This window comes from Orbicella faveolata, unplaced genomic scaffold (genome assembly GCF_042242905.1).
Source record: "Orbicella faveolata isolate gen_17 unplaced genomic scaffold, um_ofav_v1 contig_47, whole genome shotgun sequence".
In the NCBI taxonomy this organism is placed as follows: domain Eukaryota; kingdom Metazoa; phylum Cnidaria; class Anthozoa; order Scleractinia; family Merulinidae; genus Orbicella; species Orbicella faveolata.
The window spans coordinates 9,804,955-9,832,131 of record NW_028301577.1 but is presented as its reverse complement, the minus strand read 5'-3'; the positions used below and the strand labels follow the sequence as shown (position 1 = coordinate 9,832,131).

The 27,177-nt window shown below is 38.6% G+C and overlaps 1 protein-coding gene and 1 long non-coding RNA gene across 2 annotated transcripts in view; one reads left to right on the top strand and one right to left on the bottom strand.

The window, feature by feature from the left end:
• LOC149097059 (uncharacterized) overlaps positions 1-26,981 on the bottom strand; it is a 34,746-nt gene extending 7,765 nt beyond the window's left edge. The window contains exon 1 of the long non-coding RNA XR_016204265.1: positions 26,742-26,981. This is a non-coding gene — a long non-coding RNA (uncharacterized LOC149097059). The remainder of the gene's footprint in view (positions 1-26,741) is intronic.
• LOC149097048 (uncharacterized) overlaps positions 1-27,177 on the top strand; it is a 347,996-nt gene that overhangs the window by 165,048 nt on the left and 155,771 nt on the right. The gene's annotated exons all lie outside the window — the stretch shown is intronic.

Genomic DNA, 27,177 nt, shown 5'->3' with positions numbered 1-27,177 from the left:
GGGTTGAGATGAACTGGCAAAATGGTCCTGGGGGAGCAGGGATGAGGACTCATTTCCCACTTATCCTGCCCGGGATTAATTCCGGCGGGGAGTCATATATGTGATATGTGGGTTGATTTTGCTGTTTATTCTGTTGCTTTGCTTCGAGGGAGTTTCCCCGCGGGTTTTTCCGGTTCAGTCGTACATGGTTCCCCTGAATGAACTAACGTTCCCAAACTCCAGTTCGTTGTGGATGGACAACCCACGTCGAAAAAAGGTTATTAGCTGCTCGACGTCAGAGCGCTTCATTTCATGTTAATTTTGTTGGAGAGTCGTGTATCAATCACAATATCCTTATTGAACAACCACGACTCTTATCTGAGAGACAAATGGGTCGAAATTGTAACTAAAAGCAAAGTCTTCCAACCTGCGCAATATGCTGACAACTGCTAAATAGCCAATTTTTACTAACAAGCGACAAACAACTTACACAGTTTTATCAAACAAAGACAACCTCAACCCTTCAAGTAACGTATTGTCTGAAAACCGCAATTGACTCCAAATTGTACTATTTCAGCCTTGACGATGTTTGTAATACCTGCACAGAAAAATGTTCAAAATATGAGAGATTTCCCCCGCTGAATAACGCAGTATATCTTTACTTTAAAACACGGTTTTACACCGCAAAACCAGCGAGTTAAAATAATTACGTATCGACTACAGAATACTGGATCCTTAGTTTTACAGACAAAAGATTTTCAGCGTTATTATTTAAACTGTATACATTAAATAAACTTCGATAATTATTATTAAAATAAACGTTTTTGCACACACGAAACAAATTTTAAAAAACTAGGAAAACAGATTTTTACACTTGCAATTGTTTAAATTCTGACTTCAATGGACTTTTAATTTCCAAAACATGTTTCAAGTTAGTGGACAATTTAACTACACCGCCTGTAAATTATTAAAATATAAAATATATCTCTTTTCAGCATTATACGACTGAAACTAATTATATATTATATCAATCCCAAGTATTTCGCCTGTCTCGCAAGATTTGATTTGGAAAGAAAATCTAAGGCAAAATAAGCTAAAGCTCCTAAAAAAAGTCTAACATTCAGCTCAGTGAAGGTGTATGGCGGAAGACAGTTTATTCTCGCCCAGAGGGTACAAAGTACAGCTGCATGTGGTTAAAATTTGCGCATTTGTACGAGGGATGACCCTCTGTCAGACATAAGATGAACAGCAGGTCGAGGAAATATGTGAGAAAATACACGAAACCTCGTATATTAGAACGGCAGAAGAAATAAAGGAAGAACAGAATTGAAAACACTGAGCTGCTGTCAGTGCTACCAACATGTAGTGATCGAGGGTAATTTTATTCTCAACGATTCAGATCTAATTCTAAGGCGAGCAAGGCTTGAGTTTATGGCACAGATGAGACTGCAGATTCTAAACTAAATCAACTAGTATAAAACAAATTCAGCTGCTAACGTAAGAAACGAAAGACACCGATTCAGATAGCTATTTTCCAATGCAACCTTCTTTCGGCTCGCAGGTTTAGCTTTTCGTTGGTGTTCATATTCAGATTCCCCCGCAAGCCATATGCATGTCAGTTTTTCAGTCCGGCGTACAAACGGCGGATGCAGTCGTGCTGTGTTTTAACAACCCTGGCTCATTTTCACGTCATGATAAACAATGCCACTATAATTAAATATGTACTGTTTGATATTGTTGAGTTCGAGAGAAACATGTTTACCGGATGTGGCCAGACAGGAACGATTCAAGTCACGCAATAGTACATTATGTTTTGCGCAACCGCTGAGACCTTATATGGTCAAATGTCGGAAGTATTGGTCATAAATTAACATCCTGCTTCATGTGGCTGAGTTAAAAAAAACATACGATGTCGCTTGAATTGCTATGTTGTGGCATAATTCCACGTGTGGGTCCCTCGCTTACACAAATTTTAATATGAAGAATTTTATAGACTCTTGCTTTGTTAATTAAACAAGTTTGTTTTTCTATCTGCGTGAAGGCCACTTTTAAAGCAATATTTGCTTTACAGACCACGGGTTTAAGAGTGCTTATAAACTGTAAGTCTATAAATTACCGGATCGAATGTGGGAAATTTACATACATACCCATTGTTGACAAATTAGCTTACCCTCAAGTTTAAGTTCAAGTTCAAGTTTATTAAATTTGGCGTGGCTCGAAAGGCGAGATATATTATCGTTAAACATGAAGCTAATTTGAGTTTACCTTTAAAATTCAATAGAGAAAAATACCGTGGGTTAATTACGAATATTTAGTCATTAAACAGTGACACAATTTAATGTTGAATGGGGAAATCTTTCATCCAAAATACAAAGAGAGCTCCACACACTCTGCAAAAAGCATCCGGTACGCTGAAAGGTTAAAATTGAAGCTTGAAATATGTAGCAGAGGTGGTAACTTGATTGCAAGGCATTTTAAAGATACCGAAATTATAGCTCATTTTTGTCGAACAATAATATAAAACACGAATTATTCTCTCGCCGTTAAAAAAAACAAAACAAAACGAATAGCTTAAATCTTTACCTACAGGGGTAAAGAAGCCCTTATAAAAAAATGAAGGTAAACTCTATGAACAGTTATCAAAGAAACACGTACGTGCAAAACAACAAAAAAGTACCACATACGCCTACAATAAAACATACACGAAGAAAACCCCAAGCAAATGAGAAATCATCCATTGAAATTTAATGACAATCTGTGCACTTTGCCACGCTAGTTTCACATGGAAATTGTCATGAACGTCCTCTTGTGGGAAATCTTAATGAGAAAGCGAGGCTTAGCTTTGTGTCTTTTTAATTGACGTCTCTTACGTAGAACTCCAACCGAAACTCCTACTGACATAGGAATAATTGCTCGGTCAGCTATAAATTGTTAAGCGCCCATTTTTTTACTGAAAATCGCTCGGTCATTTTTCCTGAGCGCAACAACTTTTTTCCTACCTTGGCGGTGACATATGTTTGTCTAGCACAGTATTATCACAGACTTGGGTAAATACGATTTCATATATATGACTGGATTTATGTAAATCGTGTCAATACTTTGAATTAAATCACCCATATGCACTTTAAATTCACTTAAACTCACTCCAAGCGAAGAAAAACAAAACACAGAGAGAAAGGAGCAGGAAAAGGAAGATAGGAGCGTGGAGGCAAAAAAGACTAACATTCCTTTTAATTTTTACATCGTCTACTTTGGAGACAAAAAACGCTTGAGCAGGACGCGACTTCGTTAACACTGTTTCCATAAATCCAGGCATATAATAATAACTTATGTAATTGCAAGTAGTTTTAATTTTAATTGTCTTAGTTCATTGCGATCAGCGTTGCTTTTTTGCTCGCAGGAATTGTATTCTGAGGTTTTTAAGCATCCCACCCTTAAAAGAAGTGAATCTAAAGGGCTCAAAACGTAAAGAAAACGCGCACAATATGCGTGTTGTTTTTCCACTTCACACATCAGCAAATTTAATTCTGGGGGTAACCCTGCGATGGACTAGCATCCCATCCTACACCTAGTGGCTTCATGCTACAGAAACAAGGATAAGGTCGGCTCTATAGCTCACTGGCCTGACACACACTTAACCTAACTCCATCCCCTCCGTTTACGATCTACCTGAGTCGACGACTAGATAGACGAGCAGCCTTTCAAAAACCGTCAGAAGTTCACAATTAGACGGTTTTCTGGTCGAGTTTCGCGGAGAAAATTCCACCGACAGAACTGAAACTAGGACGAAAGCCAAGCACTTTTTTCTCGTCCTCAAGAGTAAGTGAATACAGATTTTTAGTCTGAAAGGCGATATCGTTGTTGCCATGGTTCCATTTTAGGCAGAAAACTATTTTCTTCTTTTTCTTGTTTTGTTTTGTTTTTGTTTTTTGTTTTTTGTTTTTTGGTAGAGGGCAAATCCTTTAAACGTTAACTTTCAACCCTATGCGAGAATAATAATCATACTACTAATAATAAAAAAATCGTGTGTTGTTTACTCTTGCAGACTGGAACAAAACAAACTCTCTCTGGCTTCAATTGTGATACTGATTGTAGAATAGGAGCAAGCCGGTAGCATTGACTACTTTGGAACGTCTTTCCGAGGTAGAGTGTGAATTCTCGCTTACGTCCATAGATTATTTATTTAATGCTTGTGTTTAACACAATTAATCGCTAATTCAAGTCAAAAAAACCAATTCCAAAACAAATCTTTAGATGGTAAGTTAAAGCTAGCCACCTAGTTCAACTGACCCAAACGGTCAGTCCCATTCACAACGTGCAAAAGCCAGATAAGATCCACAACCATTGCCACCTTGTAGAGACCTGAAGACCATGAAAGTATTGTTAATAATAGCTTTCAATTAAATGGTCCCATAGTAGTGTTTAACCAGCAGATTTACCGTAGCGCCAGCAAGAAATGAAAGCTCTACTTTCATTTCACTTACACACGTAATGGTGTCTGATTTCAGTTGAGGGTGAGTCTAAGGGAAACTAAAGCCGTTTTGGTTCTATCCTGTGACTCAACAATGCCAGCCGAGAAAGTTCCGCTGGTCCCATTTCTGTGCAATCCTGTGGGTAGATAGGTACTATGAATTAATGTAAAGTGGCTCTCGCAAGAACCTATACAGACGATGCTTTTTATACTTCAAAACATCTTCAGCCTACGTTCGTTTGTCAATGATAACCAAACGAATACGGGCTGAAAAAAACTACACAACGAAAGCTTCACTGTTTACCAGGTTAAGTACATCTCGAAGCAAGTGACTAAAAAAATTTGCATGGAAAAGTTTGGTTTCTCTGTTTTTTTTTACGTGACCAGTGATTTTCTGATCGATTACAAGTGAAAAATATCAACAGGTAGTTCAGGTACTTCAGGTACTGAGCAGCTAGGAATAAGAGTTAGTCAAGGTACTAACACAACATTACAAAGTCGGCAGCGGTCGATGACTGATAAAACAAATCTGTGAGCTAAAGAGCAAGCTCTAACTATCTTGATCTACCGCTACATTCTCAAAACCAAAGTTACAGAAAAGGTAAAAAAAAAAAAAAGAAGGAAAAAATGAAAAGTAAAAATGAAAATCAGTAACCATGAGAACTTATCATTGAAAAATTAAAGAAAACAGAAATATTCTGAAAATAAAAATCGATAATTATTATCAGTAACTTGGCGGGGGGAAGTTTTGCCTATCGAATTCAGTGTGTATTGGAAGACGTTTTTCCCAGAAATAAGAAAATGTTCAGCGAGGGAATAACGAAATCGTGCTGACAACAGAACGCTTTCAGTGAGCTCTTCGTTTATTTACACTGAATATTTCCGCACCGATATTGACTGGCATTTATAAGCATGCCCTCGGAGAACATAACACGTTTGTTTATGAAAATAGTCAAAATAAAAGTCAAGTGGTTACAATGAGGTTACTTCATGTACACGTGCACTGTTATTTGTACTTCATTTTTCGAATAACCAAAACCGTGGCTCTAAAATCTTGCTCATGTCTTTCTTGGAAGCAATATTGAGGCTGGTAGCTAATCTTCCCAGCTGTAATAATTACACAACGCTAGTCTAGACCAACCTCAATTTCTAAAACGTGATGAGAAGCTATTTTTCCGCATTCTAAACTACCGATCTCGTCAACCTTTTTCAAACGTTTTTTTTTTTTTTGCCCACGATTTTAAGTTTCCTCTCTCCGCACGTCCGCGCCTCGTGTGCAGTGCGTGCTGCCAAGCTTCCTGTTGTTAAACTTGACAGCAGCGAGTAAAATAACTGGTATAGATAAGGTTGTCAAGCTGTATTTACATCAATCTGCATTTGGAAGGCGCTACTTACATGAGTCAGCCGAGCGTTCGCAGACTAACGACATAATGTTTAACAAAAGATCTTCGCACGAAAACTAACCGTCCTTGTCATACATATTTTCTCCCCGAATACTGAGAAAGATGCCTTTTTATCATTTATAATTTTTTACTCTTGAATTATTTAAACACTGAGGAACATTAGTTAGTGCTGATTGCGCATAATGTTCACCCATCGACGAAGAGAGCGCTACATGCCCTTCAAGATGCAGCCTGCATGCGAACGGGCTCGCCGAATTTTTTTCCGTCCTCGCCAGGAGCCTGTTTGCAGGCTATTAAAAATGATTCGGTACGTAAGAAAGTTATAAAATTGAAACTTTAACACGGAGACGCGGTGTGGTTTGAATGAAAATTCATGACAGCGCATGAAATAATAACGAACGCACGACTCATTTGAGGACAATAATTCAACATAATGACAAGTTCATAATTTTATGGCGGGTAAAACTAAAGGTCCCTTCCATACTTGAAATAAAGTTCAGTGCTCTGTAATAAAGAAACGTAAAAAACGACAAACATCATCTCGTATGCGCACAAGACGTTAGAAAAACAAATCAGTGATAAAAACTCGATGATAAATTTTGTATTTCGAGCCGTTTCGCAAGTTTAAGACAGGGACTGTTATAGTGCCTTCGTGGGGAAATAATTTTGAAAAAGTGTTGGACCAGTACATTTATGGCTCTAGTAGCGCGTGGTTTAGTTATGCGTGTTGCTCAATTGAAATCGACGTAGGCGAACCTCGAATACAAAACAGAATACAAAACTGCCACTCTAACAGAAATAATTGCCCCGTCAGCTATAAATTCGTCAGCACCAAATATCCCTGAAAGTTACCCAGGTATTTATCCTTAGCATAGTAATTTTCTTCCTTGCCTTGGCGCCGGGGACAGTGCCCGCGTGCATTCGACAACGGTGTTATCACAGACTTGGGTAAATACGAATTCTTGATATTATAATTATTTAACTGCGGATAGTTGTAATAATTTCATTCCTAGATAATAAGCGCCTTTGTGTTTGAATCGTATTCTGATTGCTTAAGCATCTCATGCGTAGAAAATAACCGGACGAGAACAACACTAAAGGGTACAAGAGATTAGATGTAGGGTGATACTTTCTTCACCATACAAGCGTTCGATTCAGTGGGTTAAGCTAAAGAAGCCGAGATGCTCTTTGGTCACACGCACGTAACATACGAACGTAATACACGCACGTAACACACGCACATAACACAAGCATGTAACACACGCACGTAATACACGCACGTAACGTGTGCACCCGCAACCGTGCACGCACGTAAAGGTCATCTTACAAAAGCCGATTTTCAACGATGTTGCGTTAAAAATCGATGCCGTGTAACATGGCTCTCAGGGCGACTTTTAGCGCAACATCTCGTTGCGGCAACCTGTTGCAAGTTTTTGAAAGCGATTCAAAAACTTGTAACATTATTGTCCAAATTTCCAAGGCTGCCTTTAAAATCGTCTCGCGTAACATCACTTTACACGGAGTTCCATTTTTCGCACAACAAAGTTGCGCGAGAAATCACCGTTGCAAGTTGTCCGTGTAACACTTAACACCTTAACACTCGTCTGCTCGACGCCCAACATCACACAACATAACGGAATTTATTATATGGCTAGCGCCGTGAGCGGGCAAGATAAGTCAAATCCCGTGCTGTGATTGGCTTCCCGAGTGGGCAAGATGGTGCTATCTTTTCCGCTCGGGACTACCCTCTATGTCCCAGACCTTTCACGAAAGCCATGTAATAAATCCTTTACTGACCAAGCTTGTTCGATCAAGATTATTGGATATTAGCCTCGCTCTTTACTTAAAGAGTTTATGGACATTGAACACGCAAAAAAAGAACTTGGCCAATATCCACCCATCTTAACCTCACGCTTGGTCAATAACCCATATATATACTGTCGCACGCAAAGTGTTGCACAAGTTTGGTTTCCCTGTTGCAATATGTCCAAAGGAGTTAGATGGTGCAACAGGATCGCCAAACGTGAGCAACATGCTATGCGTATCAATGTCGCAGTTATATGTAGTATGTTGCCTTGAAATATATCGTTGGTTTAGCCAGGTTATAGCCCCTTGCTTGATGCCGTGAAACCTGAATGAATTTCTTTCAGTTCAGTTTTCAAAGATACTCGAATGGCGCAAAAAAAAAGCATGAACGAAGCTAGGTTAAAGCGGGAGTGTGAAAATGCGGAAAAGAAAACAGAACACAGAGCACGCAGACGTCATTTTTTTCTTGGGATATATTCGTATATATTGCGCTTTTTCTTGGTGGAAAATTTCACACCGCGATAACACTGTCATTTTTACCTTGACATATGATGTCAGCAACATCGAAAAGTCGAACAACTATAATTTTTATTATTTCTATAACAAATATAGCCGGCCTTCTTTTAGTACACTTATCAGCATCTTGAACTTGCCAGATAAAAACCAAACAGCCATTTGGTAAAAATCTGTCCCACTCTTAGCGACCGGAGAGCCATATTTACAAACAGCTCCACGAGCAAAGCGAAACAATCGTCCGAATACACTTGTAGCACTTATATCAGTGACGTCTTAAACGTCACTGACATACAGTTGCCGTTTTGAAACCTTACCTAGTGGTCCACCTGACCGACGCTTGTCTCGGGTTTCGGTAGCATGAAGTGACCTCTCTCCTCCGCAGAGGCCTCTTAATATTATTATTCAATTTCCCATATAGGGAGCCTCTGCAGAGGAGAGAGTGAAGTGACTAAGAGTATTTCTTTTACAGCTAGCCTGAAGTACTGTAGTTAATCGCAGAATTAGCTTCCCCCTCTCCCCAGCATTTCGCTCGCCAGTACTCATTTATACACCAGGATGGAGCGAGCTATTGTATGAGTAAAGTGTCTTGCCCAAGAACACAACAAAATGACCCCGGTCAGGGATTGAATCCAGACTGTCCAACCCGAAGTTTAGAGCGACCATTTTGTCATCTTGCTTCTCGCCACGCTGCCGCAAGGTTGTTCTATAAAATTTACCTTAATCTGACCAAGAAATCTTTAGTACACAATTCATACCAAATTTGAGGATTATTTTTTCAGTCGCCAAAGCGGCCTTGATACTATATCTTAATCAATTCACGTTTGATTGCCATTTAATAGAGGTCATTTTGGACAAGCGTGTGACATTTGTTTACAAGACTGTGATTTACTCTGACAGTCGAAAGCGTCATTTCCATGGTTTCATGAAAGACGAGAAGTTATTTTTTTTAAGAAGGCGTGATACTTACAACCTTAACTTTTCACCCTTGGCTTGCTGACCACGACAGAGTACGACTAGTTTTCTCAGTGTAACTTGCAGAGCGTGCATTTGAGAAAGGATACTACAGTGACCATTTTGAAAACACTGAACTTCACGAAGATACGAGGTATGCGAAGTCTTTCGTTAACAGATTCAATATTTGAATGTAACACAACTCCTTACTAGTTCAAGTCATAAACAAAAAGATACTGCAGTCGCTCCAGGGTACGTTGTACTCAACGAACAAAAGCGGAGTTGTAAGGGCTCTGTCGTAGCTACGGGCGTTACCCCTTTGACTGCCTAAGATTCTTGGGCAAGTTCAAAACCGCAAATAATCCTCATTTTCAAAGAAAAAAAAACAACACTTTTTTAAAAAAAGATATTATTGACTGGTAGGCAGCGGGATAATTAACTCAACAGCTTTCATCTCAATGGTCACAAGCTAGGGTTTAATTTACAACAGAGAAATTCATGGGCCACCTTGGAGCGTGATGAAAATTTAGCTCATGAAAGTACTGCTTATTAGCTTTTATTAGGAAGGTCACAATCAGGAGTTTGATCCACAAACGTAAGACATCATACTTTAAAGTCTGGCTTCATGTCCTGCACAGCTGTAACCGGGTTAAGACTACATTAATCGACTAGCGGTTTGACTCTGTGAGTGAAAGTCAATAACAAGCCTTTCTCGAGTCCAATGGCTCAACCCTCAGAATAGGGGGACTTAATATTTGTAGGTGACGCTTGACAATATCAATTTTGTGAAAAAATTGATTGAGACACGTTCACTATTGCGAATATCAATAATTACGTGACTATATAACAATTATTCCACGAGCGCGCGTTAGATATGAGATGGAAGAGAGCCAACGAGGTACGCAGCGCCGAGTTGGCTATAACCTTCTCATATCCAACAAGCGCGAGTGGAATAATAGTTTTATCAAAAACACCCCAAAGTTATAGAAAACTAGACTGAAATAAAAATAAAAACGCCCAAAAAAATTTGTAGAGCATGGTATAACGGCTCATAACCCATGACGGCCAAGTCAATGAAAACTCTCGAATTGCATTGTCTAATGATCCAGTTTTTAATAATAAGTAATATTCAAGCTTCTAGTTCAGAAAGTTACTAATTGCGTCATTAAAAAAAAAAACTTTTGTCCGTACTAAATCGTCTCATAGAAGTTATTACATTTAGGCATCAATACAGCACGCCTTTATCAAATTTATTACAAATCGATACATCGTCTAAAGTCCCCCTAATAGTTAGGTTACAATAGTTTTAAATATATATTAGATTTCATTATGGTAAAGTTGGATTTATTTTAAGTTTTAGTCCTCGTAGTATAATTATTACTGTTTTAAAAGTAAATTAAGCATTAACTTAAGCATTAAAGCAGGCGGCTGATGAAAACCAGTGTGCCACTGTACAACACGGACTGTCATGATGAACGGGCAAATTATCAGAACTAAGATTATTGAAAATGTTTTAAAATAAGTCGAGAGAAATGAAAACGCAAATGCAATGAATATCAAAGCCATGTAGACGATTGTCAGTGAATGACAAAAAGTTTGCTTGTCGCGCTGTGCTTTGCAGTCATTGGTTACTCAAGGAAACGTTTCGGTGGTAGGGAACTGTGAAGCAACAATACTGAGAGCAGAAATCGCGTGCAAACCTCGATATTTCTGCAACTGTTATTGATTCATAATTACCAGCATGTCCTTCCAGGACAGCACAATTTTTTTTTTACTGAAAATGCATCAAGTGGCTGCAACGTTCTCTCGTACACAATGAACACTATTATTTGTATTTCAAAATTTTTGGAACACTGAATCAACAAAATTTTACTTGTGTCCTTTTTGCAAGTGGCATGTGACGAGGTGTCGATTTAATCAGCTGTGAACAACCACAGCTTAATGTAACTCTATGTATGTACCAAATCTATTCTCAACGTTTTCTTTTTAATATCATTATATATTTTTTTCTTTTTAAGTATACGTCGCGAGTAAACTAAACAGTCATGACATGTATATTAAGTTGGCCTTCTAAGACCTCATTTGAACTTGTACTCCAGGGCCCGTTGGCCCGCCAGCGTCACCAACTATTTTACGAAGTAAGCCGAATAGAACCATGCTTCCATGCCTATTCATTGAGCAACGAGCGACTGAGCGATTCGACTATAACAGGTTTTGGTCATTTTGGTCGAGTGCAAATTTTCTCGAATGCAATCCACACTGTTCCCTGTATTTTCACCAACAAAACCAACAACATTTAAAACTTCCTTCTTTTTGTTAGTGGCACTTTACAATGTACTTATTTATTTAGCTGTGATCACGGCAGCTGAACTGTAAGTCTAGACCACTGTACTTCAATTGTCAAAAACGTAAATCAAAAACTATAGTTTATCCTGCCCATTCTGACCGAGCGTCTCGGCTTCCTTTAGCAATTTTTCGCCAACGTTTCTACGCTTCCAACATCCCTTCTTCCTCAGCATGCATATCCTGAGTTTTGAGGCTTCTGAGGCTCCATTTTCACCACTCTCTTTAATCCTGTCTATGTTACTCCCCAAGAGAGAGTGAGTGGTCAGTGAGCGAGGGCTAATAATAATAATAATAATAATGATAATAATAATGATAATAATAATGATAATAATAATAATACGAATTTTTAAACAGGATAAACCCATCGGTACAAATTGTACAGTTATCAAAGGAGTCCTGTTAAACTTAAAAAGTAAAAATAAATCTAAAAATCTAAAAACCAAATTTCGTCAGTAAAACGCATGTACAAAAATCACTTTAACAAATACCTATAAAAAATACAAATTAAAAAAGTTCGTTCACTTTTTGTCGAAATAAAACTCTAGAGTTCATATTTCTGTTATCAAGGGGTCCTGTAAACTTAAAAAGTAAACATAAATCCAAAAATCTAAAGAAACTTCATAAGCAAAAAGTACATATAAAAATCACATTTAAAAATTACCTATAAAAACTACAAACAAAAAAGTTCGTTGACCTTTTAATTTGTCGAAATAAAACTCTAGAATTAATATTTCTAACCTCTAATGGTGAACTATCATAAATTGAAGTCCAGGTTCAGTTCTTACACGCAGACTTTACTCTAGCTGTAAACCGATGGAATACGAATGTTCATATTTTCAAGTCCTGAAGCTATGCTACTCAGGCCTTGATGTTCAATGTTACGAATCTATTGCTTGCGTGAATTTGAGTAGTTAAGTGTGGTTAAATTACAGTAAATAAACACAGACACGACCCTGTAAATGCTTTCAGCAACAGCAGCACAGGTAATGGAAAAACGAATTTTTCGCAATAGATTGATTCTCCCAGCCGCTTTAATTCTTATAAGTTTTGTTGAAGTGTGTTCCGAAATTCATCGTCAATTCTCAGTGCACACCCAAATACCTGTAGCTTATTGCAGAATTATTAGGTAACTCATTTACCATCAGATAGTTCGGCTCCTTTCTCGAACAGCGGCTGGTAATCGAGCTTACACTGGGGCTCCTACGTGTCAAGTTTCTCAACAGCATGAAAAGTAACTAGTACAGACCTCGGGGTGGGAAGGGGGGGGGGGGTACTCCACAAAGTTCTATACGGGGAGGCTCCGCCCCGAGGTCTAACCCCTTACCCTTCTGTGTACCATTTTGACAGAAAAGGTACCCCTTTCGTGTACATGCTTTCATTACCAACCCTTATTATGAACAAATCGCCAAAGAAGGAAATCTTCTTGTCAATTTCATGTAGTGCTTAATAAATTAAATGATACAGCCATAAGGTGCGTCTGTTGAAAATATTTTAATTAAAAGTACTTTTAAATAGCTTAATCGGGCAGATTTCCCTTCCCTTCCCTTCCATATATCTCAACTTGTAAAATCCCTACCGTTTTATATACCTGAAGCCTGGAAAGGGTACAATTTTCTAAATTTTGATGTTTTTGAACCTTCTCTTACTTGAAAGCTTTTGCCGGTTGGCCGTGCGATCACTTTTTTCCAATAAAAGCAGCAATGGAAGGGAGCCCGCTCGCGCCGATCTCTCTGATCATTTTTTAGCGATTTGAAACTACCCTTTTAAATCCAAGAACTTCACACACAGGAAGAGTCTTGTTTATAAGGTATAAAAACAAAACAGGTAATGACAAACCTGGAAATAATAAAAGCAGCAAATGAAAAAAAAGCTTTTTCACGACATATCATAAAGTGCTAATCTTCAAGTGAGGCAATACACTCTTGAATGGCCATTCAAATCTACGATTTCCTTTTCGATTTTTTACTGGTGTTCGCTGGTGTTAGTTGGAGGCGCAGTACGGTGGCCTCAAGGTTAGTGCGCCAGTCTCCGGATCGAGCGGTCTGGGTTCGAGCCCTGGCCGGAGACTTTGCGTTGCGTTCTTCTTTACTCTCACAGTGCCTTTCTCCACCCGGGTGTATAAATGGATACCGGCGGATTTAATGCTGGGGGATATCCCTCAGATGGACTGGCATCTCATCCCGTAGGGAGTGGAAATACTCCCAGTCGCTTCTTGCTAAGGAAACCGGGATAAGCTCTGGCACTATAGACCCTCAGCTCAACGCAGGCTTTACCTTTTACCATTGGTGTTATAACACCGTGCTAAATTCAATAATTACAACCAAAAGTTAAACGCGGTCACTTTTTATAAATGTTCATTAACCAATCACGAGATTGCAAACCCCGCGGGTTGTTGACGATGAGAAATGCGATGCCTGTGTCAGAACTTCCGTCAAGGATGGCCGACGTACGTCAAGAAAGTCCGCTCTTTGTAACCCATCACAATCACTGGCAATCCTAGCCACCCTTGTTTAATTTCTTAATAGTTTCATTTTACCTCTTTGCTACATGTCTACCTCAAAAAAGCCGTGTTCTTTCAAGACCTCGTTCGCTTTTGTGATTTTCGATTTTTATCTATTGACGGCTTATTACATAAGAGAGAGAGCTCTCATGTATTCGACTGTCTTCAAGAAACGTTACTGTGTGTTCTCCATTCAAAAAACTACTTCAAACGATTATAATCACAACGCCGCAAACACTAAGGACAAAGGGAAATCCGCAATACTTCCCACGGTTAAGCTTGATTTTGTGCGCCAAGGTTTCTATTTTTTAGGTGAATCAATCTTTAATTCACTGACTCTAAAATTGAAAAACATTGACTGCTATTTAGGAATGCGTCGGACGATTTGGATAAATATTGGATTATTTGAAAACAACTTTGTACTGACAGCGCAAAGAAAAAGCGCGATTCATTAAACTCCTTTGATACAGCCTTCTCGTTAAAAATCCGGTGAAAATTAAAACCATTGCCTATCGACCTATGCAAGCTTATGCGTACTAAACAATGTATAGCTACACGATGTAGATAATTTTTGTGGATTGATGGATGGATAATTTGACATACGGAATGACACGTCTTGTCCATATCAGTGTACGTACGCACTTTCTCTTCCAAGTCGTTGCGTAGCAAATGAGATCGTAGGCCGTAAATGAATTGACAAATGCGTTACTGCTTGTTTATGGCGCTCTTTGAAATTGTCCAGTAGGGCCATCTGTACGTCAGGATCGTTCAACGGAAGTTGTAAGCGGTCGCGGTTCATGCCAGCAAAAGAACCCACGTAAGGGAAGTTGCTGCTCTGGGAAACTACTTCTTGCGACATCGTTTGTTAGCACTGTACAGTATGCGCACTTACGATCTTAAGAACCTCGATTAGAACAGCTTGTTATCGACGAGCTAAGCAATTCCTGGTTGAGAAGAGAGTGAGGTACGCCAATTTTTCTCTTGTAAAATTTTAAGACACGCACGAGGATGCAACAGAACCGAGCACATGGTTCAATTTATATTCACATGGCATATTAATTACCGTTCTCGCGGTTAACATTTCTCGTTTGCTCTACAATATATAATGCAGCATGTACGCGAGGCAGTTTCGGGCAGTTTTGTATCTTTTTCCTGTAATAATATACATGTTAAAATTTCAAATTACTGATTGGCTGCGAAAAAGTCAACTAATCCCAAACGGTAAAAAAAAAAATTGAAATTGAGTGCAAAAAGTTGAAACTGAAAGAAGGTTGAGACTAAATTGTATGCATATCATTAACAATTAATCAAATTATGATGTTTCTCGTGCAATTTGGAAAAAAAAAAAAACACTTAAAGCTCTAAAATTTGCCCTGGCTCCAAGGGCTCGTGCAATTTGTTTCAGTCTTTGAAATATTTACTTTTGCTTATTTATTCCAAATTGTACTCGAAATCATTTGATTACCTATACAAATTGCCACAACTCCACATTAGATTACATTGTAGTGCAAATGAGAAAAGTTAACCACGAAAAAAGCTTTAGAGCTATTATGCCGGTAGGGTATAATTCCAGCTAGAATACGCGCCACCACTTTTGAAAACGACACACTATAGGCAAGGGAGGAAACAATAATGTGCGTGCAAAATTTCTGCCTGTTTTCTAATAGGCGCAAAGTTTTTATCGGTAATTCGATCAGTTTGACCCTTTGCCCGTTACAATAGTTTCACAGCTGACCAAAAAGTTTTCGAAGGTCTAATTAATACTTTTGATGTTGGCAGTAATCGGGTCATGTGTGCGAACATAAATTTTGGTCCCACCCCAGTTTACAGGGTACTGATCACGCCCTGGCACAGCAGGGTCTGCCGTATTCTTAGATTAGACAGTTTACTCTCACTGGATATTCTTTCGGGCAGGGAAAGAGCCTGTAATCTACCGCAACACGAATCGACAAAGCACGCCATAAAATTCCATGTGCTCAACTCTCTTTTATTTTCCTTGCCCATAATTTCACAAATTCAGTCCCCCGCGCGGCGGACGCCTGGGGCCTTTCTAACTCAACAAAAAGGTTCAGTTTAATCGTCTCTCCACCCACTGTGTCACGCGCCACCCAAGAGAATAAATGCGTATTTGAGAACTGTTAGCGCAACTTGATGAAATGGCGGGGATGACCTGTAATACACTGCTATCCCCTGGCTGGGAATGAACCAAGACTCCTAGTTGTTTTACGCTCGCTTCCAAAACCGGAACAAGCGTTAGCGGTATGGATTTTCGTTAGCTGCATGGAGGACTCGTCACAGATTAAAGTCGATAAAAGGTTTATTGAGACACTAAAAAGTCGAAAGTGAAATTTAATCTGGAAATGAGTTTGTACTTGATGTCATTATAGAGGTTTGAAATTAGCGCGGGCACTTATTGTCCCCTCCCCCAGGCCAATAGAGCTAAGGCTGTCTAGAACTTACCATGGATTTTCATTCATACTTTGTCTATTAGTTGTTTATCTTAGCAGACCTTAAATTTTGCGATAAAGGGGGTTCCAGATTCGTTTAGGAGCTGAAGGACATTGTATCTACATAACCTATAGTTCGTTACGATATCAAGACAGTAAGAGAAAAATCTACAGGTTGCACTATATTCTTTTGCGAGAAGACAATCGATCTAGCTAGGCCACACTACCATTTCATTGAGCGGGTTGATTACGCGTGAAGGAGGCGTAAAGCAATGCTAAAGATGCAATATTAAATTCTCTTTTCTAACTCCCCACATTTCTTTGAATTTGGGTTTTGAGGATTTGGTCGTAGATCAAAACAGTAGCGTCCAGTTATTGATTCACACTTTTCTCTTTGATCAATTTTTGATACAGTTGGACCCCGGGGGGTACTCCCCTATATGGGCTATATAGGTATGTGCCGCGGGATAGGGTATGGTTTTTTGAGGTTCGCGATCCTTAAATAGGGTATCATTTTCGCCCATGCTGGCATAGTGTCCCGGTGTGATCCTTAAATAGGGTGCCTAAATTGAATCAGCTAAAACAGAAGTGCGTAAACACCCAGAAACGAAATAAAGTTGACCCGTTCAAGCTATTTTGAGTTTTTGTTCTTCCCTTGCATAGGGTGTAATTTTTCGGGTTTGGGCCTTAAATAGGGTATCAATTTTCGTTTGATTCATCCTTAAATGGTGTCAGGGTTTAAGAACTTTCGCGGCACACACCTATCCGAAATTTATGGGAGTCCCCCCTCCCCCCCGGGAGTTGGATCCCGTTGATTGAACTCAAAACAATTTCCACTGGATTTGCCCTTCCCTGAGAGTTAGAAATAGCGGGGCTCAACTGCATGTATTTTGTTGTAAGGCGTAGATGAATATTGGGAGTTGTAGGGTTGAAAGAAAATGAAATATTTTAATTAGAAATAGAACAGAATTCTCGATTCCGATTGGTTACCAGCTGACCCTATTTAGCATTTATTGGACAGTTTTTTCGACATTCCTATGTTATTGAGACGTCTGCGTGTCATTTACGTCCATTCCAATAGAACAGTTGTACTTGAATGGATTCCTGCTCTCACGGACTTCGAAACGAACCCAGATGAAATTTTCCCGCCCTAATTCACCATATTAAGTCTTTCTTTCCTTAAATTCTAAGTCATAGTCATGATCAATTAACAACTGTACATTGTGTCGCCCAGTTCGGACAATTTTTTTCCAGTAAGTTCTGCTTCCGTGATACAATGGCATGTCTGTCACCTAAACATGCTTTAATTGACATTTTCGAGGACGATCGGTGGTATCAAAGTTTTCCCGGCACGAAACAGAATTCTCTCTTTTGTCGAGCGACCCAAAACCAGCGAAAAAGTCCTTTGTGCCGTAAATTAAAAAGAAGCAATATTTGGAGGTAAGAAATTTAGAAATAATTCAAACGAGGTAATGAATACATATTTTACTTCCCATAAGTGGCCAAATAGGGAAAAGGGCTAGCTAGTGTTTTAAAATGTTACACTTGTATTCTTTAGCGATGGCTAAAATAGGTCCACCATATCGTAGATGTAAAAGATAGATATTTTTTTGCATCCAGTGCCCTTCAATGTCCTTAATTACGGCAATTCTGTACGTTAAATAGCTCTTTGAAGGAAATTATTCACAGGTTGAAGCAACGGCTTTAATGTTTGGCTATTGAAAGGCTGACATTAAACATAGCAAAGTGAATAGTTTCGCAATGATAGGAAGAGCCCATGATGAAGGACAAAGCCTTGGCTATCAGAAGCCAGCTATCCTTGGAGAAAATGTTCTGTCGTAAGTTTCTGTGGCAAAAAAAGAAAGCCACATCGAGGCTAAGGGAGGCATACAGGCTGAAAGAGAGACAGACAGAAGTAAAGATCACATATCTCTATATCCCCTGTATTTATATCTTCCATATCTATATCCGAATATCTCGGGATTAACGTTGGTTTTGAATACCTGCGGTATAACACACACACACACACATTTTCTTTACGCATCACGGCATACATTTCTCTTTCGTGTCTGAGGGCAGAATAGCTGTTGATCACTGCTTTGTTATCTAGAGGAGTAAACATTTACTGTTGTATTCAAATAAGATTATCTATTTGTTTAAAAAGGTGGAAGGAAAATTTTAGCTAGCGGGCAGCAACTGTCTGCAGGCAAGAAACATCTCGACTTACACCGTATCACAAGAAGAATCAGAATCATCACCATTTGCCACTCGGCAACTGATGTCGCCATTATTGTTTATTCTTTATAATAATTTTGTTCATGTTTCATGCAGTGTTCTGAGTAATGGTAGAGTGATTCTCGGTGGAAACTGTTGCGTTAGATAACGTTCTCCCAATGTCTTCAATTCGATCTTGCAAAAGATCTCAACAATCATGAGATTCGAAGATGTGCACCACATATGCAAAACGGTTAGACTTTCAAAGAGGTAGCGTGAATACATAACGCAATGGGACGCGCTATTTTCAGTTGCCAAAATCACTCGAATGTAATTGGCCAATTGTGGTTTAGATAATCAAAATCCTATTAGATTTCAGCCACGGTCTCTCCGTTAGTTCCGCCAAAATATTTTAGAAACGGTTGCATCACCCAGGCGCGATTCAAATCATCACAGTTCTTGATCCTGTAGCTTGTTTTATTTTGTTATGCAGATTTCTAAGTAACACTGAAGAGATTCTTGTTGAGAACTGTTGAGCTACATAATGTTTTGCTATGGTAATCTTTTGTTCCAAATAAGTCTCGTCGATTTTGAGATTGAAACAGGTTGGTGCATGCTGTGCAGATACCGGTTGGATTTTCTTCGAGGCTAGTGAACGTTTAATTTTTTCCCCAAGGTCACACCAAATTTGAATGTTTTCTGTTAATTATCATGCTTACTCGAAAAAGAGCAGCAACGCCTATTTGAGGGCGACGCTAAATACAAATTCATCAAGACACATTTTTAATATATAACTTTTTCGATACAAAAACGATGGCAAACCCCAGCTTAAAATGCCAATGTCAAGAAGTAGATTTCATTGTACATGATGTACCATTTCAATTGTAAGCACCGTAGATAATGAAATTGAAAATTTCTGTGTTCTTATCGAGTGCGCATGCTTTCGCAGCTTTTTCGAGTCCTCTTAAACTCCCTAGAGTGCTTCTATAATCTGACATAAACAGAGAAAAGGTTTTCTACTTCTTTTAGAAAAAAAAATGCGATAAAAGGAGAAGCACAGGTTTATTTATCTCAACATTTCGGGTTAGTTATGTGTTTCTATCGAGTTATAGAAGTACTGCTGTCTACTCACGCTCTTCGTAATGGCTATAATTTAATATATTAAAAATAGATAGGAACTTAAGAATACTTTCAATTGCAAAACGACGGTGTTTTTGTCACATGAAAAGCGTATTTCGAAAGTTGGACTACACCTGTATATGTAATTCAACACTCTTTTTTAATTAATTCGATGTGATGACAGTTAACATTGCTGTTAGAATACAAAAAGTAAAAACCTATGAATGGTGGCAAAAAGACATTTACAACCATGAAAAAGAACCACACAATACATTCATGGATAACAAAGTAAAAAAAGCGATTGAAAGACTGAGAAAATGTCATTTGCTTTATGTCAACATTAATCGTGTCACGAAATGGAGTGCTTTGAAACCTCTCTCCAAATTATAATCATTTTTGCCTTTACTAATGCTCTCGTGTTCAGTTTAAATCCCCTCTTTTTCCTCTCAATAATTTTATGCATTATAATTTGTAAAGAGTTTCATTGTTAGTACGTTGAAAATGATTCTGGACACCACAAAGCCCTAGACATATCTCTCTGTACTTCAAACACTGTCTCCTTTCTTCTGTGTTTTCAGTGGATTATAATAAGATACGACAAATGATTTCACAATATAAGACTGTGTCTACATCTTTTTATTCCGTTACAGACAGTGTCAATTGCTCTCACAAAGCGGTGTTTTTGTCCTTTCATATTGTTTAAACTAACGTTCGCGTCTGCTCGTGGAGTCTAATTTTATTCGCCTTTTGTCTAGCGCTGCGATCAGGTTAAAGAAGATTAGAGTTCTCGGTCTTTTACTTCGTTTTTCGCCGGTTCGCGAAAACACATCAAATGTTTACTTTCGTTGCGCTATCGCTTCACTTTAAGCTTACACACCTACCCCATCTACTTTCGGATCATGTATCAAGTTAAACCGAAGTAAAAATCTATCGTTAAAGTAATTTAATTTAAAGTGCTGGAACCTTACACCTTAAACCCCTGCCCCATCCACTTTCGGACCATGTATCAAGTTAAACCGAATTTAAAATAATAATTAAAAAAACAAACAAAAAAAGTTAAACCGAATTAATTAAAAATCTAACGCTAAACTGAGTAATTTAAAGTGCTGGAAATTTACTCAGGAATTTCCTTGGGTGAGTTATCCCCAAATGCAAATTGGGGACCACGCGAGTTTTGATCTTGACGTCATTCGTACTCACGACTTCTTGATAAGATCGCGTTTGCTATAACTATTGATGTCAGATGGGAGGAGGTGGTGGGTACTTAAGGTGGCTATTCACATCAAGGTAAACATATCAAGGCTCCGTCCAAACTACGCCGGAGAAATTTGAAAACGCAGCTTTACTTCTACGGTTAGGCCCACCGTCTACACTTATCGGTCACCAAAACGAATATTTTCGAAAGCGCTTTTCAAACCGGCGAAATTTGAATCCACAACTTTACTTCTACGGTTAGGCCTACCGTCCACACTAATCCGTCACGAAAACGGAGATTTTCGAAAACACTCTTCAAACGGGAGGAATTTGAAAGCGCCGGCTTTGCGTCTTAGTGTCGGGACGGAAAACAATTTGAAAATGAAGGTTTTCGAGAACGATGAGGCCACGATAGTCTTGTGATTTCCCTCCCCGAACCTTCAATAGCCCTTCCATTGGCTTCGATTAAATCGCCGAGATATGTACATAAGTTTTTAAATGTAAGTAATTTAAAATAACTATCCTTTACTGCCTTTCTTTACTGGTCCTACATTTACCTTCTACATAGTAACATCTGACTGAGTAATCTATCGACCAACTACAAGGAAATAAAAACAAATCGTGAAATTAACTCGTCTGAATACGTTCGGTTATGTGCAGAGGGGTTTTCGTTCAAGTGACGTAAAACTTAAGCTTAAGTATAGGATATCACAAAAGACAGCAACAACCCACTGAACCAACAAAATTTCCAGGCAAATACATGTAAGACACAAAGCGCGGGAAAACGTCTGCCAACGAGTCGCGATTGTTTCAGATGCATGACACTTCTGACTGGACGACAAAAGGGGCGCGAGTTCACACTATCCCGAGGGTAGGGAAATCACATGAATATCGTGAGGTCATCGTTGTCAAAAAGCTCCGTTTTCAAAATGTTCTCCGTCCACACGAACACGAAAAGCCGGCGTTTTCAAATTCCTCGGGTTTGAAAAGCGTTTTGAAAAAGCTCCGTTTCCGTGAAGGATTAGTGTGGACGGTAGGCCTAACCGTACAAATAAAGCTGCGTTTTGAAATTTCCATGGCGTGGTGTTGAAAGCCGAGGGCCTCAGCGTAGTAGTGCGTGCAAACCAATGCAAATGAGAATAACTCTCGACCCTCACTGCATAACAATGAACTACGCAACCATATGCGAACGCGTTGGCCTGTTAGAAACGTGATGTGAAAGTCGTTTATTTCCGCCAGTCGTGCGTCAGCACGCAGTGGGTCAGTGAATATTAACCTTTTCTCCTTATCGCCAGCCACTTTTCATAGTTCTTAAAACACATAAAAAGCCGCCTTCAATAGTAACATGGACGATGTCACGTTTTCTATTATCTGGTGCACGTCATCAATCAAAATTCGACTGAAAATTTAAACCTCTTATTTTACAAAGAAGTCTGCGAATACGATCTCTTCACACAGGCCACAAACAAACGGCTGTATTGTGAGCCGTTACATAAAAACGTAATTTATGGCAATCTATGCGAAACTGTTTTGCTTTGGAAACTCACTTAGTGCATGTTTGAATTTAGCTGGACGTGTTCCATATGTCAACCGATGATACACTCTTTATTTAATAAGAATATTGTTTTTTTTCTGACTCAGGCTGAATATTCTTATTTTTCTGTCGATTTATTTTAGACTAAAAATATTTTTGTGTATATTCTTAGATTATAGCGTATTTTAGCTTATTTTACTGTGTATCTGTCCCCTCATGTGACTTTGATGGCGTTGAACTAATCCTGGATCCAGCCTGCAGGCAATAAAGCCTGGCACGCCACACTTCATTTTTTGCAGAAATGTTGTTAGCATCGAATTGACTGCTAGTGTTGCTTTTGTTGTTCTTTGGCCAGTTTTGCCGTATAGAGAAGGAGAGAGAATTTTATACGTTTTGGTTAAAAGCATATAATTGCATTGTATTTACAAATTTTCAACAGACAAAATTATATTCTTTTCAAAATATCAGCATCAGGTTTATTCTTAGAGTATTCTTAAAGTTTCGCAAATTGTATCCAGGATATTCTTACAGAATACATTCTAATAATAAAATAGTGTATTGCTCTCTGTGCAACGTTTCACGTCTTTTTTTATTTGTTTGCTTTGAATATAAAAAGACAGGTTTGAAATTCGAGACAATTTTGCTCAATAGGGATGTTTCGTCAGCTCGTGGCATAAAACCTCCTCCACTGTTTTATCTAATATTAAGTAAACCGGCCTATAACTCTGAAATCAAAAGAGCTCTATAGTTAGTCTTGTTATACGAGCGTAATGTTTATATGTTGATGTTGTAATCAACATAACGCACCCTGAAGCAAAGGTTTTCGCTGCGAACGCAAACTATAGTCTCAAAACACTAAATTCTAAACAAACACCGAGAAACATAAGTAGGGGAATAAAGATTAAACTGTTTCATTTAAGCCTTGACTTGAAAAAAAGAAACCGAGATTCTATCATAAAATATTTACTAAAATACCCTCTTTTGGCCAAAACCTTTAATATTTATGCAGACAATTTACCTAGCCGATTTTAAAAAGTTCAATTTGCAAATGAGTTTTTCCATTGAAATTTGTATTCTGCGAACGCAAATTAATACGCAGACACAAATTAAAATTGATAATTCAAAGTAGGTGTACGAGACTCTCAGTATTATTTTAGCTCAGCTATTACGCAACATGGCGAAGACATAGGTCGGTGGCCGCAGCATATATCACCTTTTGCGTGAGCGCGCAAGTAAATTTTTCCATTAACGGGAATTTTAAAATAGACTGTTAAACTGGTATTGATTGCCGATCGAGTTGGCTTGCGCGAGTGGTTTTGTTATACCTCTCTCCAAGAAAATCACACTGCAAACATATCAATGTTTGATTTAAATCGTATTAAACAAACACAGAAGCAAAGCACTGAAGATGTCACAATATTACACAAGCATGGCCTGTGCAATTTCCCATGCAACGACAAATTGTTTGAACTGCTAAAATCCTGCTCTTTAAATCTGTGGGGACCAAACGCTTCTCTGTTAAAAGCATTTCATTATAAACGAAAATTGTCTCGTATTGGCAATGATGACCGCATCAGGAGAAAGGGGAAAGATCACTAATTGCGTTAGCCTTGAGTATGATTGTAAGTACTTGCTAAAATATTTTTTTACATATTGGCTTAGTAACAGTCACTATTTTCACTCGCAATCGTGTCAAGAGCCCGACCTCATCGTTGGCAGGGATTCCTGAAGACTTTCTGTAGCGGTTACCGTCATACAGAACCAAAATGAAGGCAGCTTTCTACGCAAATTTTCAGTAGTTTAAGGTTGCAACTGGCAACAAAATAACCAGCTGTATTAACCCGAGGTTTCGCGGGGTCTTTTGTCATAGGAGATGACAGTTGCAGAGAGAGCCGCGCGAAGGAGTGGAGTGGGAAACTCCCAAACAACGTGCACAGAGCCATGCTGAGCACGTTCAGAAATTTGCATTAAAAAAATAAATAAATAACAACAACGAGAAAACTGCTTCAAACATAAGTTTATCATTTTCATGTTCAAAGGATTTCGATACTAAACCACCATCCTGTTTACTTACTAAATTTTTTGGAACTTTACTTTAAAGAAAGCAAAGTGTTTATAGACGGAGCAATGGACACCTGTCTGCGCCATTTGTCGAAGAAAAATCTTGTTCGGGTGCGAAGGAGTTAAAATGTCAGGGAACTCGTTGCTTTTGAAGAAACTAAAATATGTTTTCACTCAGGAACTATTCTATATATCCTCGCTCAGGCAAGCTTCAACCTCATCGGAAATGATTGCCCCAAAATAAAACGAAAATTCCTGAGACTTTTGGATGTGGTCAAGGTAACATGCCTTATGCCTATTCTTCACCAGTCCATGTGGCTTCGCCACAAGTTAAGATATAAACATTTTCCGTGTTTCTAACAAGTTTTAGTATAAATCTACCGGCATTCTAGTTATCGAATGCCTTTCTCTTATTGGCTATGACCCTCACTATCTGTTCTGTTGTAGATAGTGAGTAGTGTAGCAGTGTGCGCTTCAGTGTTAATAATATGGCAGACACTTCTTTGAGTTTTCGAAGTGTCTGTGAAAAAGATTTTGATAAAGTTTTGAAGACTAGTAAATTTATACGAAGACAATTAGATTATTCACTACCGATTTCTATACGCGATTGAAAACTAGAGATTATAATCCGCCTAATTGTGAAATAAAACACAAGTAAAAGCTTGGGGGAGCGAGAAATGTTAGCATTTTCGAGTTCTCCCAAACTTTCATGAGTGTTCCCAGAACTCGATAGAAACATGGAAAAAAAGTTTTCTGGTATGACCTTCCAAGCCTTGCACATTAGTGTATAGGAGATAACGAGGTATGATTATAGAGTTATGTTTTGTCTTCGATTTGCGGTGAATCACATAAGAGAGGGTACTTATGGGGTTGACTAATAGCTAAACTTTGTCAAAATTTTAGCTGTCAGGCAAGAATTGATGCGTTTTTTTTAGCTAATAACTGATCTCTGAGATCTTTCACTCGCTGATAATTGAGAAATGGGTAATTAAAATTTTGATTGGTACGGTCAGTGTTAAAATCGCCGCAAATGCAGACCGCCTTACGATGCGGATCAACATTCCAGAAACTTTTCTCGACTAACGAATATCTGAACTCAAAACTCTGGAGCTCGTTTACATTCGCCACACTAACAACCTAAGACGTAAAAAAAAAAATTGTAAATGCAAATTTAATGTCAAACACAGGGAGTGCTTGCGCAATCACCGTGCCATTTGTCTGAGAGAAACGCGCGAATATCCAATCCGTAGGATGTGGCGGAGGTCTGAAACCATGACTTCCTTTTTTCTCACATCGTTCTCTATTTCGGAACAGATCGTGTGCACAAAATTCGTTCAGTTTTGATGGATCAAGAGGAAATTGTCGTAGCAAATGTTTGAACACATTTATCAGTTTTGTTGCCACGACAGAAACTACGCTTGGAGAAAATCCTGCAGCAGTTTCAGTCAAGCAGAATACGGACCTTTTTTTTTTGTCTTACGCAGCAGGGAATATTCTAACGGCAGAATTAAAAGTTTTCGAACAGAATCAATTAGCAAAACTTGGTAATTGAATAAGCTAGGGAATAAGCAAACTCAAACATAAAATAACAGATTCGGAGAACAGAAAGAAACGCTAATTCGAAGTCAAAGCAAGCAATGAAAAATTCATTACAATCAGTGGCAATGCTCACAAAAATTACCAGATTACAACGCAACGTATCCGCGTTATATAAAATCATCCTCTTATGGCCCACGAAAGAGTCAGTTACACAGAAATTCAGCTGATGGGAGCTCTAGCCAGAACAATACACATAACCTTGGCGTAGCCAAGATCGAAGGAAAAGCCTCGTGCAATAATTTTAGAGGTGGACAGAAAATTGCGACTCTTTCTTCTTCAGCAAAAACGCTATTTTCGCATTTTCATTAACTATACCCAAGCATGTTTTCAGTAGCCAAGCGAGCATAAAAGTACAAATGAGTTAAGAAAAACGCTGAAAAAAAGAAAAGTAGGCAAAGAAAAATAAAAAACGCTCATGCGATAGTTATAAGGGTGGTGGTGACTTAAACCCAGATAACAAACACCTTTAACAATGTGGGATTAATTGATCGGTAAGTTATACTCATATATGCATGCGTGCGGTTATTAAAAAACCGTTGTAGTATGCCACAAGCAATATGGTAACGGATCTACACAGGTCTAAGTGAATGAGCCCACACACCGTTTTTGCAGCTGGGACTTAAGGCGTTCTCCATCCCACCATGTATTGTGTATTGGTCAGCTGACTCAGCAGTCTTCACCTATATGAGCAGTGTAGGTTAACGGGCGCTCGTCATACGTCAGAAATTGCGTTGCTATCAGGTCCGTCGCTGGCAGGTTGAACACTGACTACTGAGGAAAAAAAACACGCGGTAAGTGTGAGCGTCCAGTTAATTACTGAAAACGAGAAATTGATACTGTAGACAGGGGTGTCTGAAAGAACAACCACAAACCGCCCTATGTATTTGATAGAAAGTTTTCGGCACCTTTTTGCCACGATTATTAACATGGATATTTTTTATTTTTTGTTATAAATATAACGGTGTTTAGCAAAATGCAATTTTCAACAAGTTTAGTATTTAAATCAGTGATTTTTTGTCAGTTGGCTAATTTTAGCG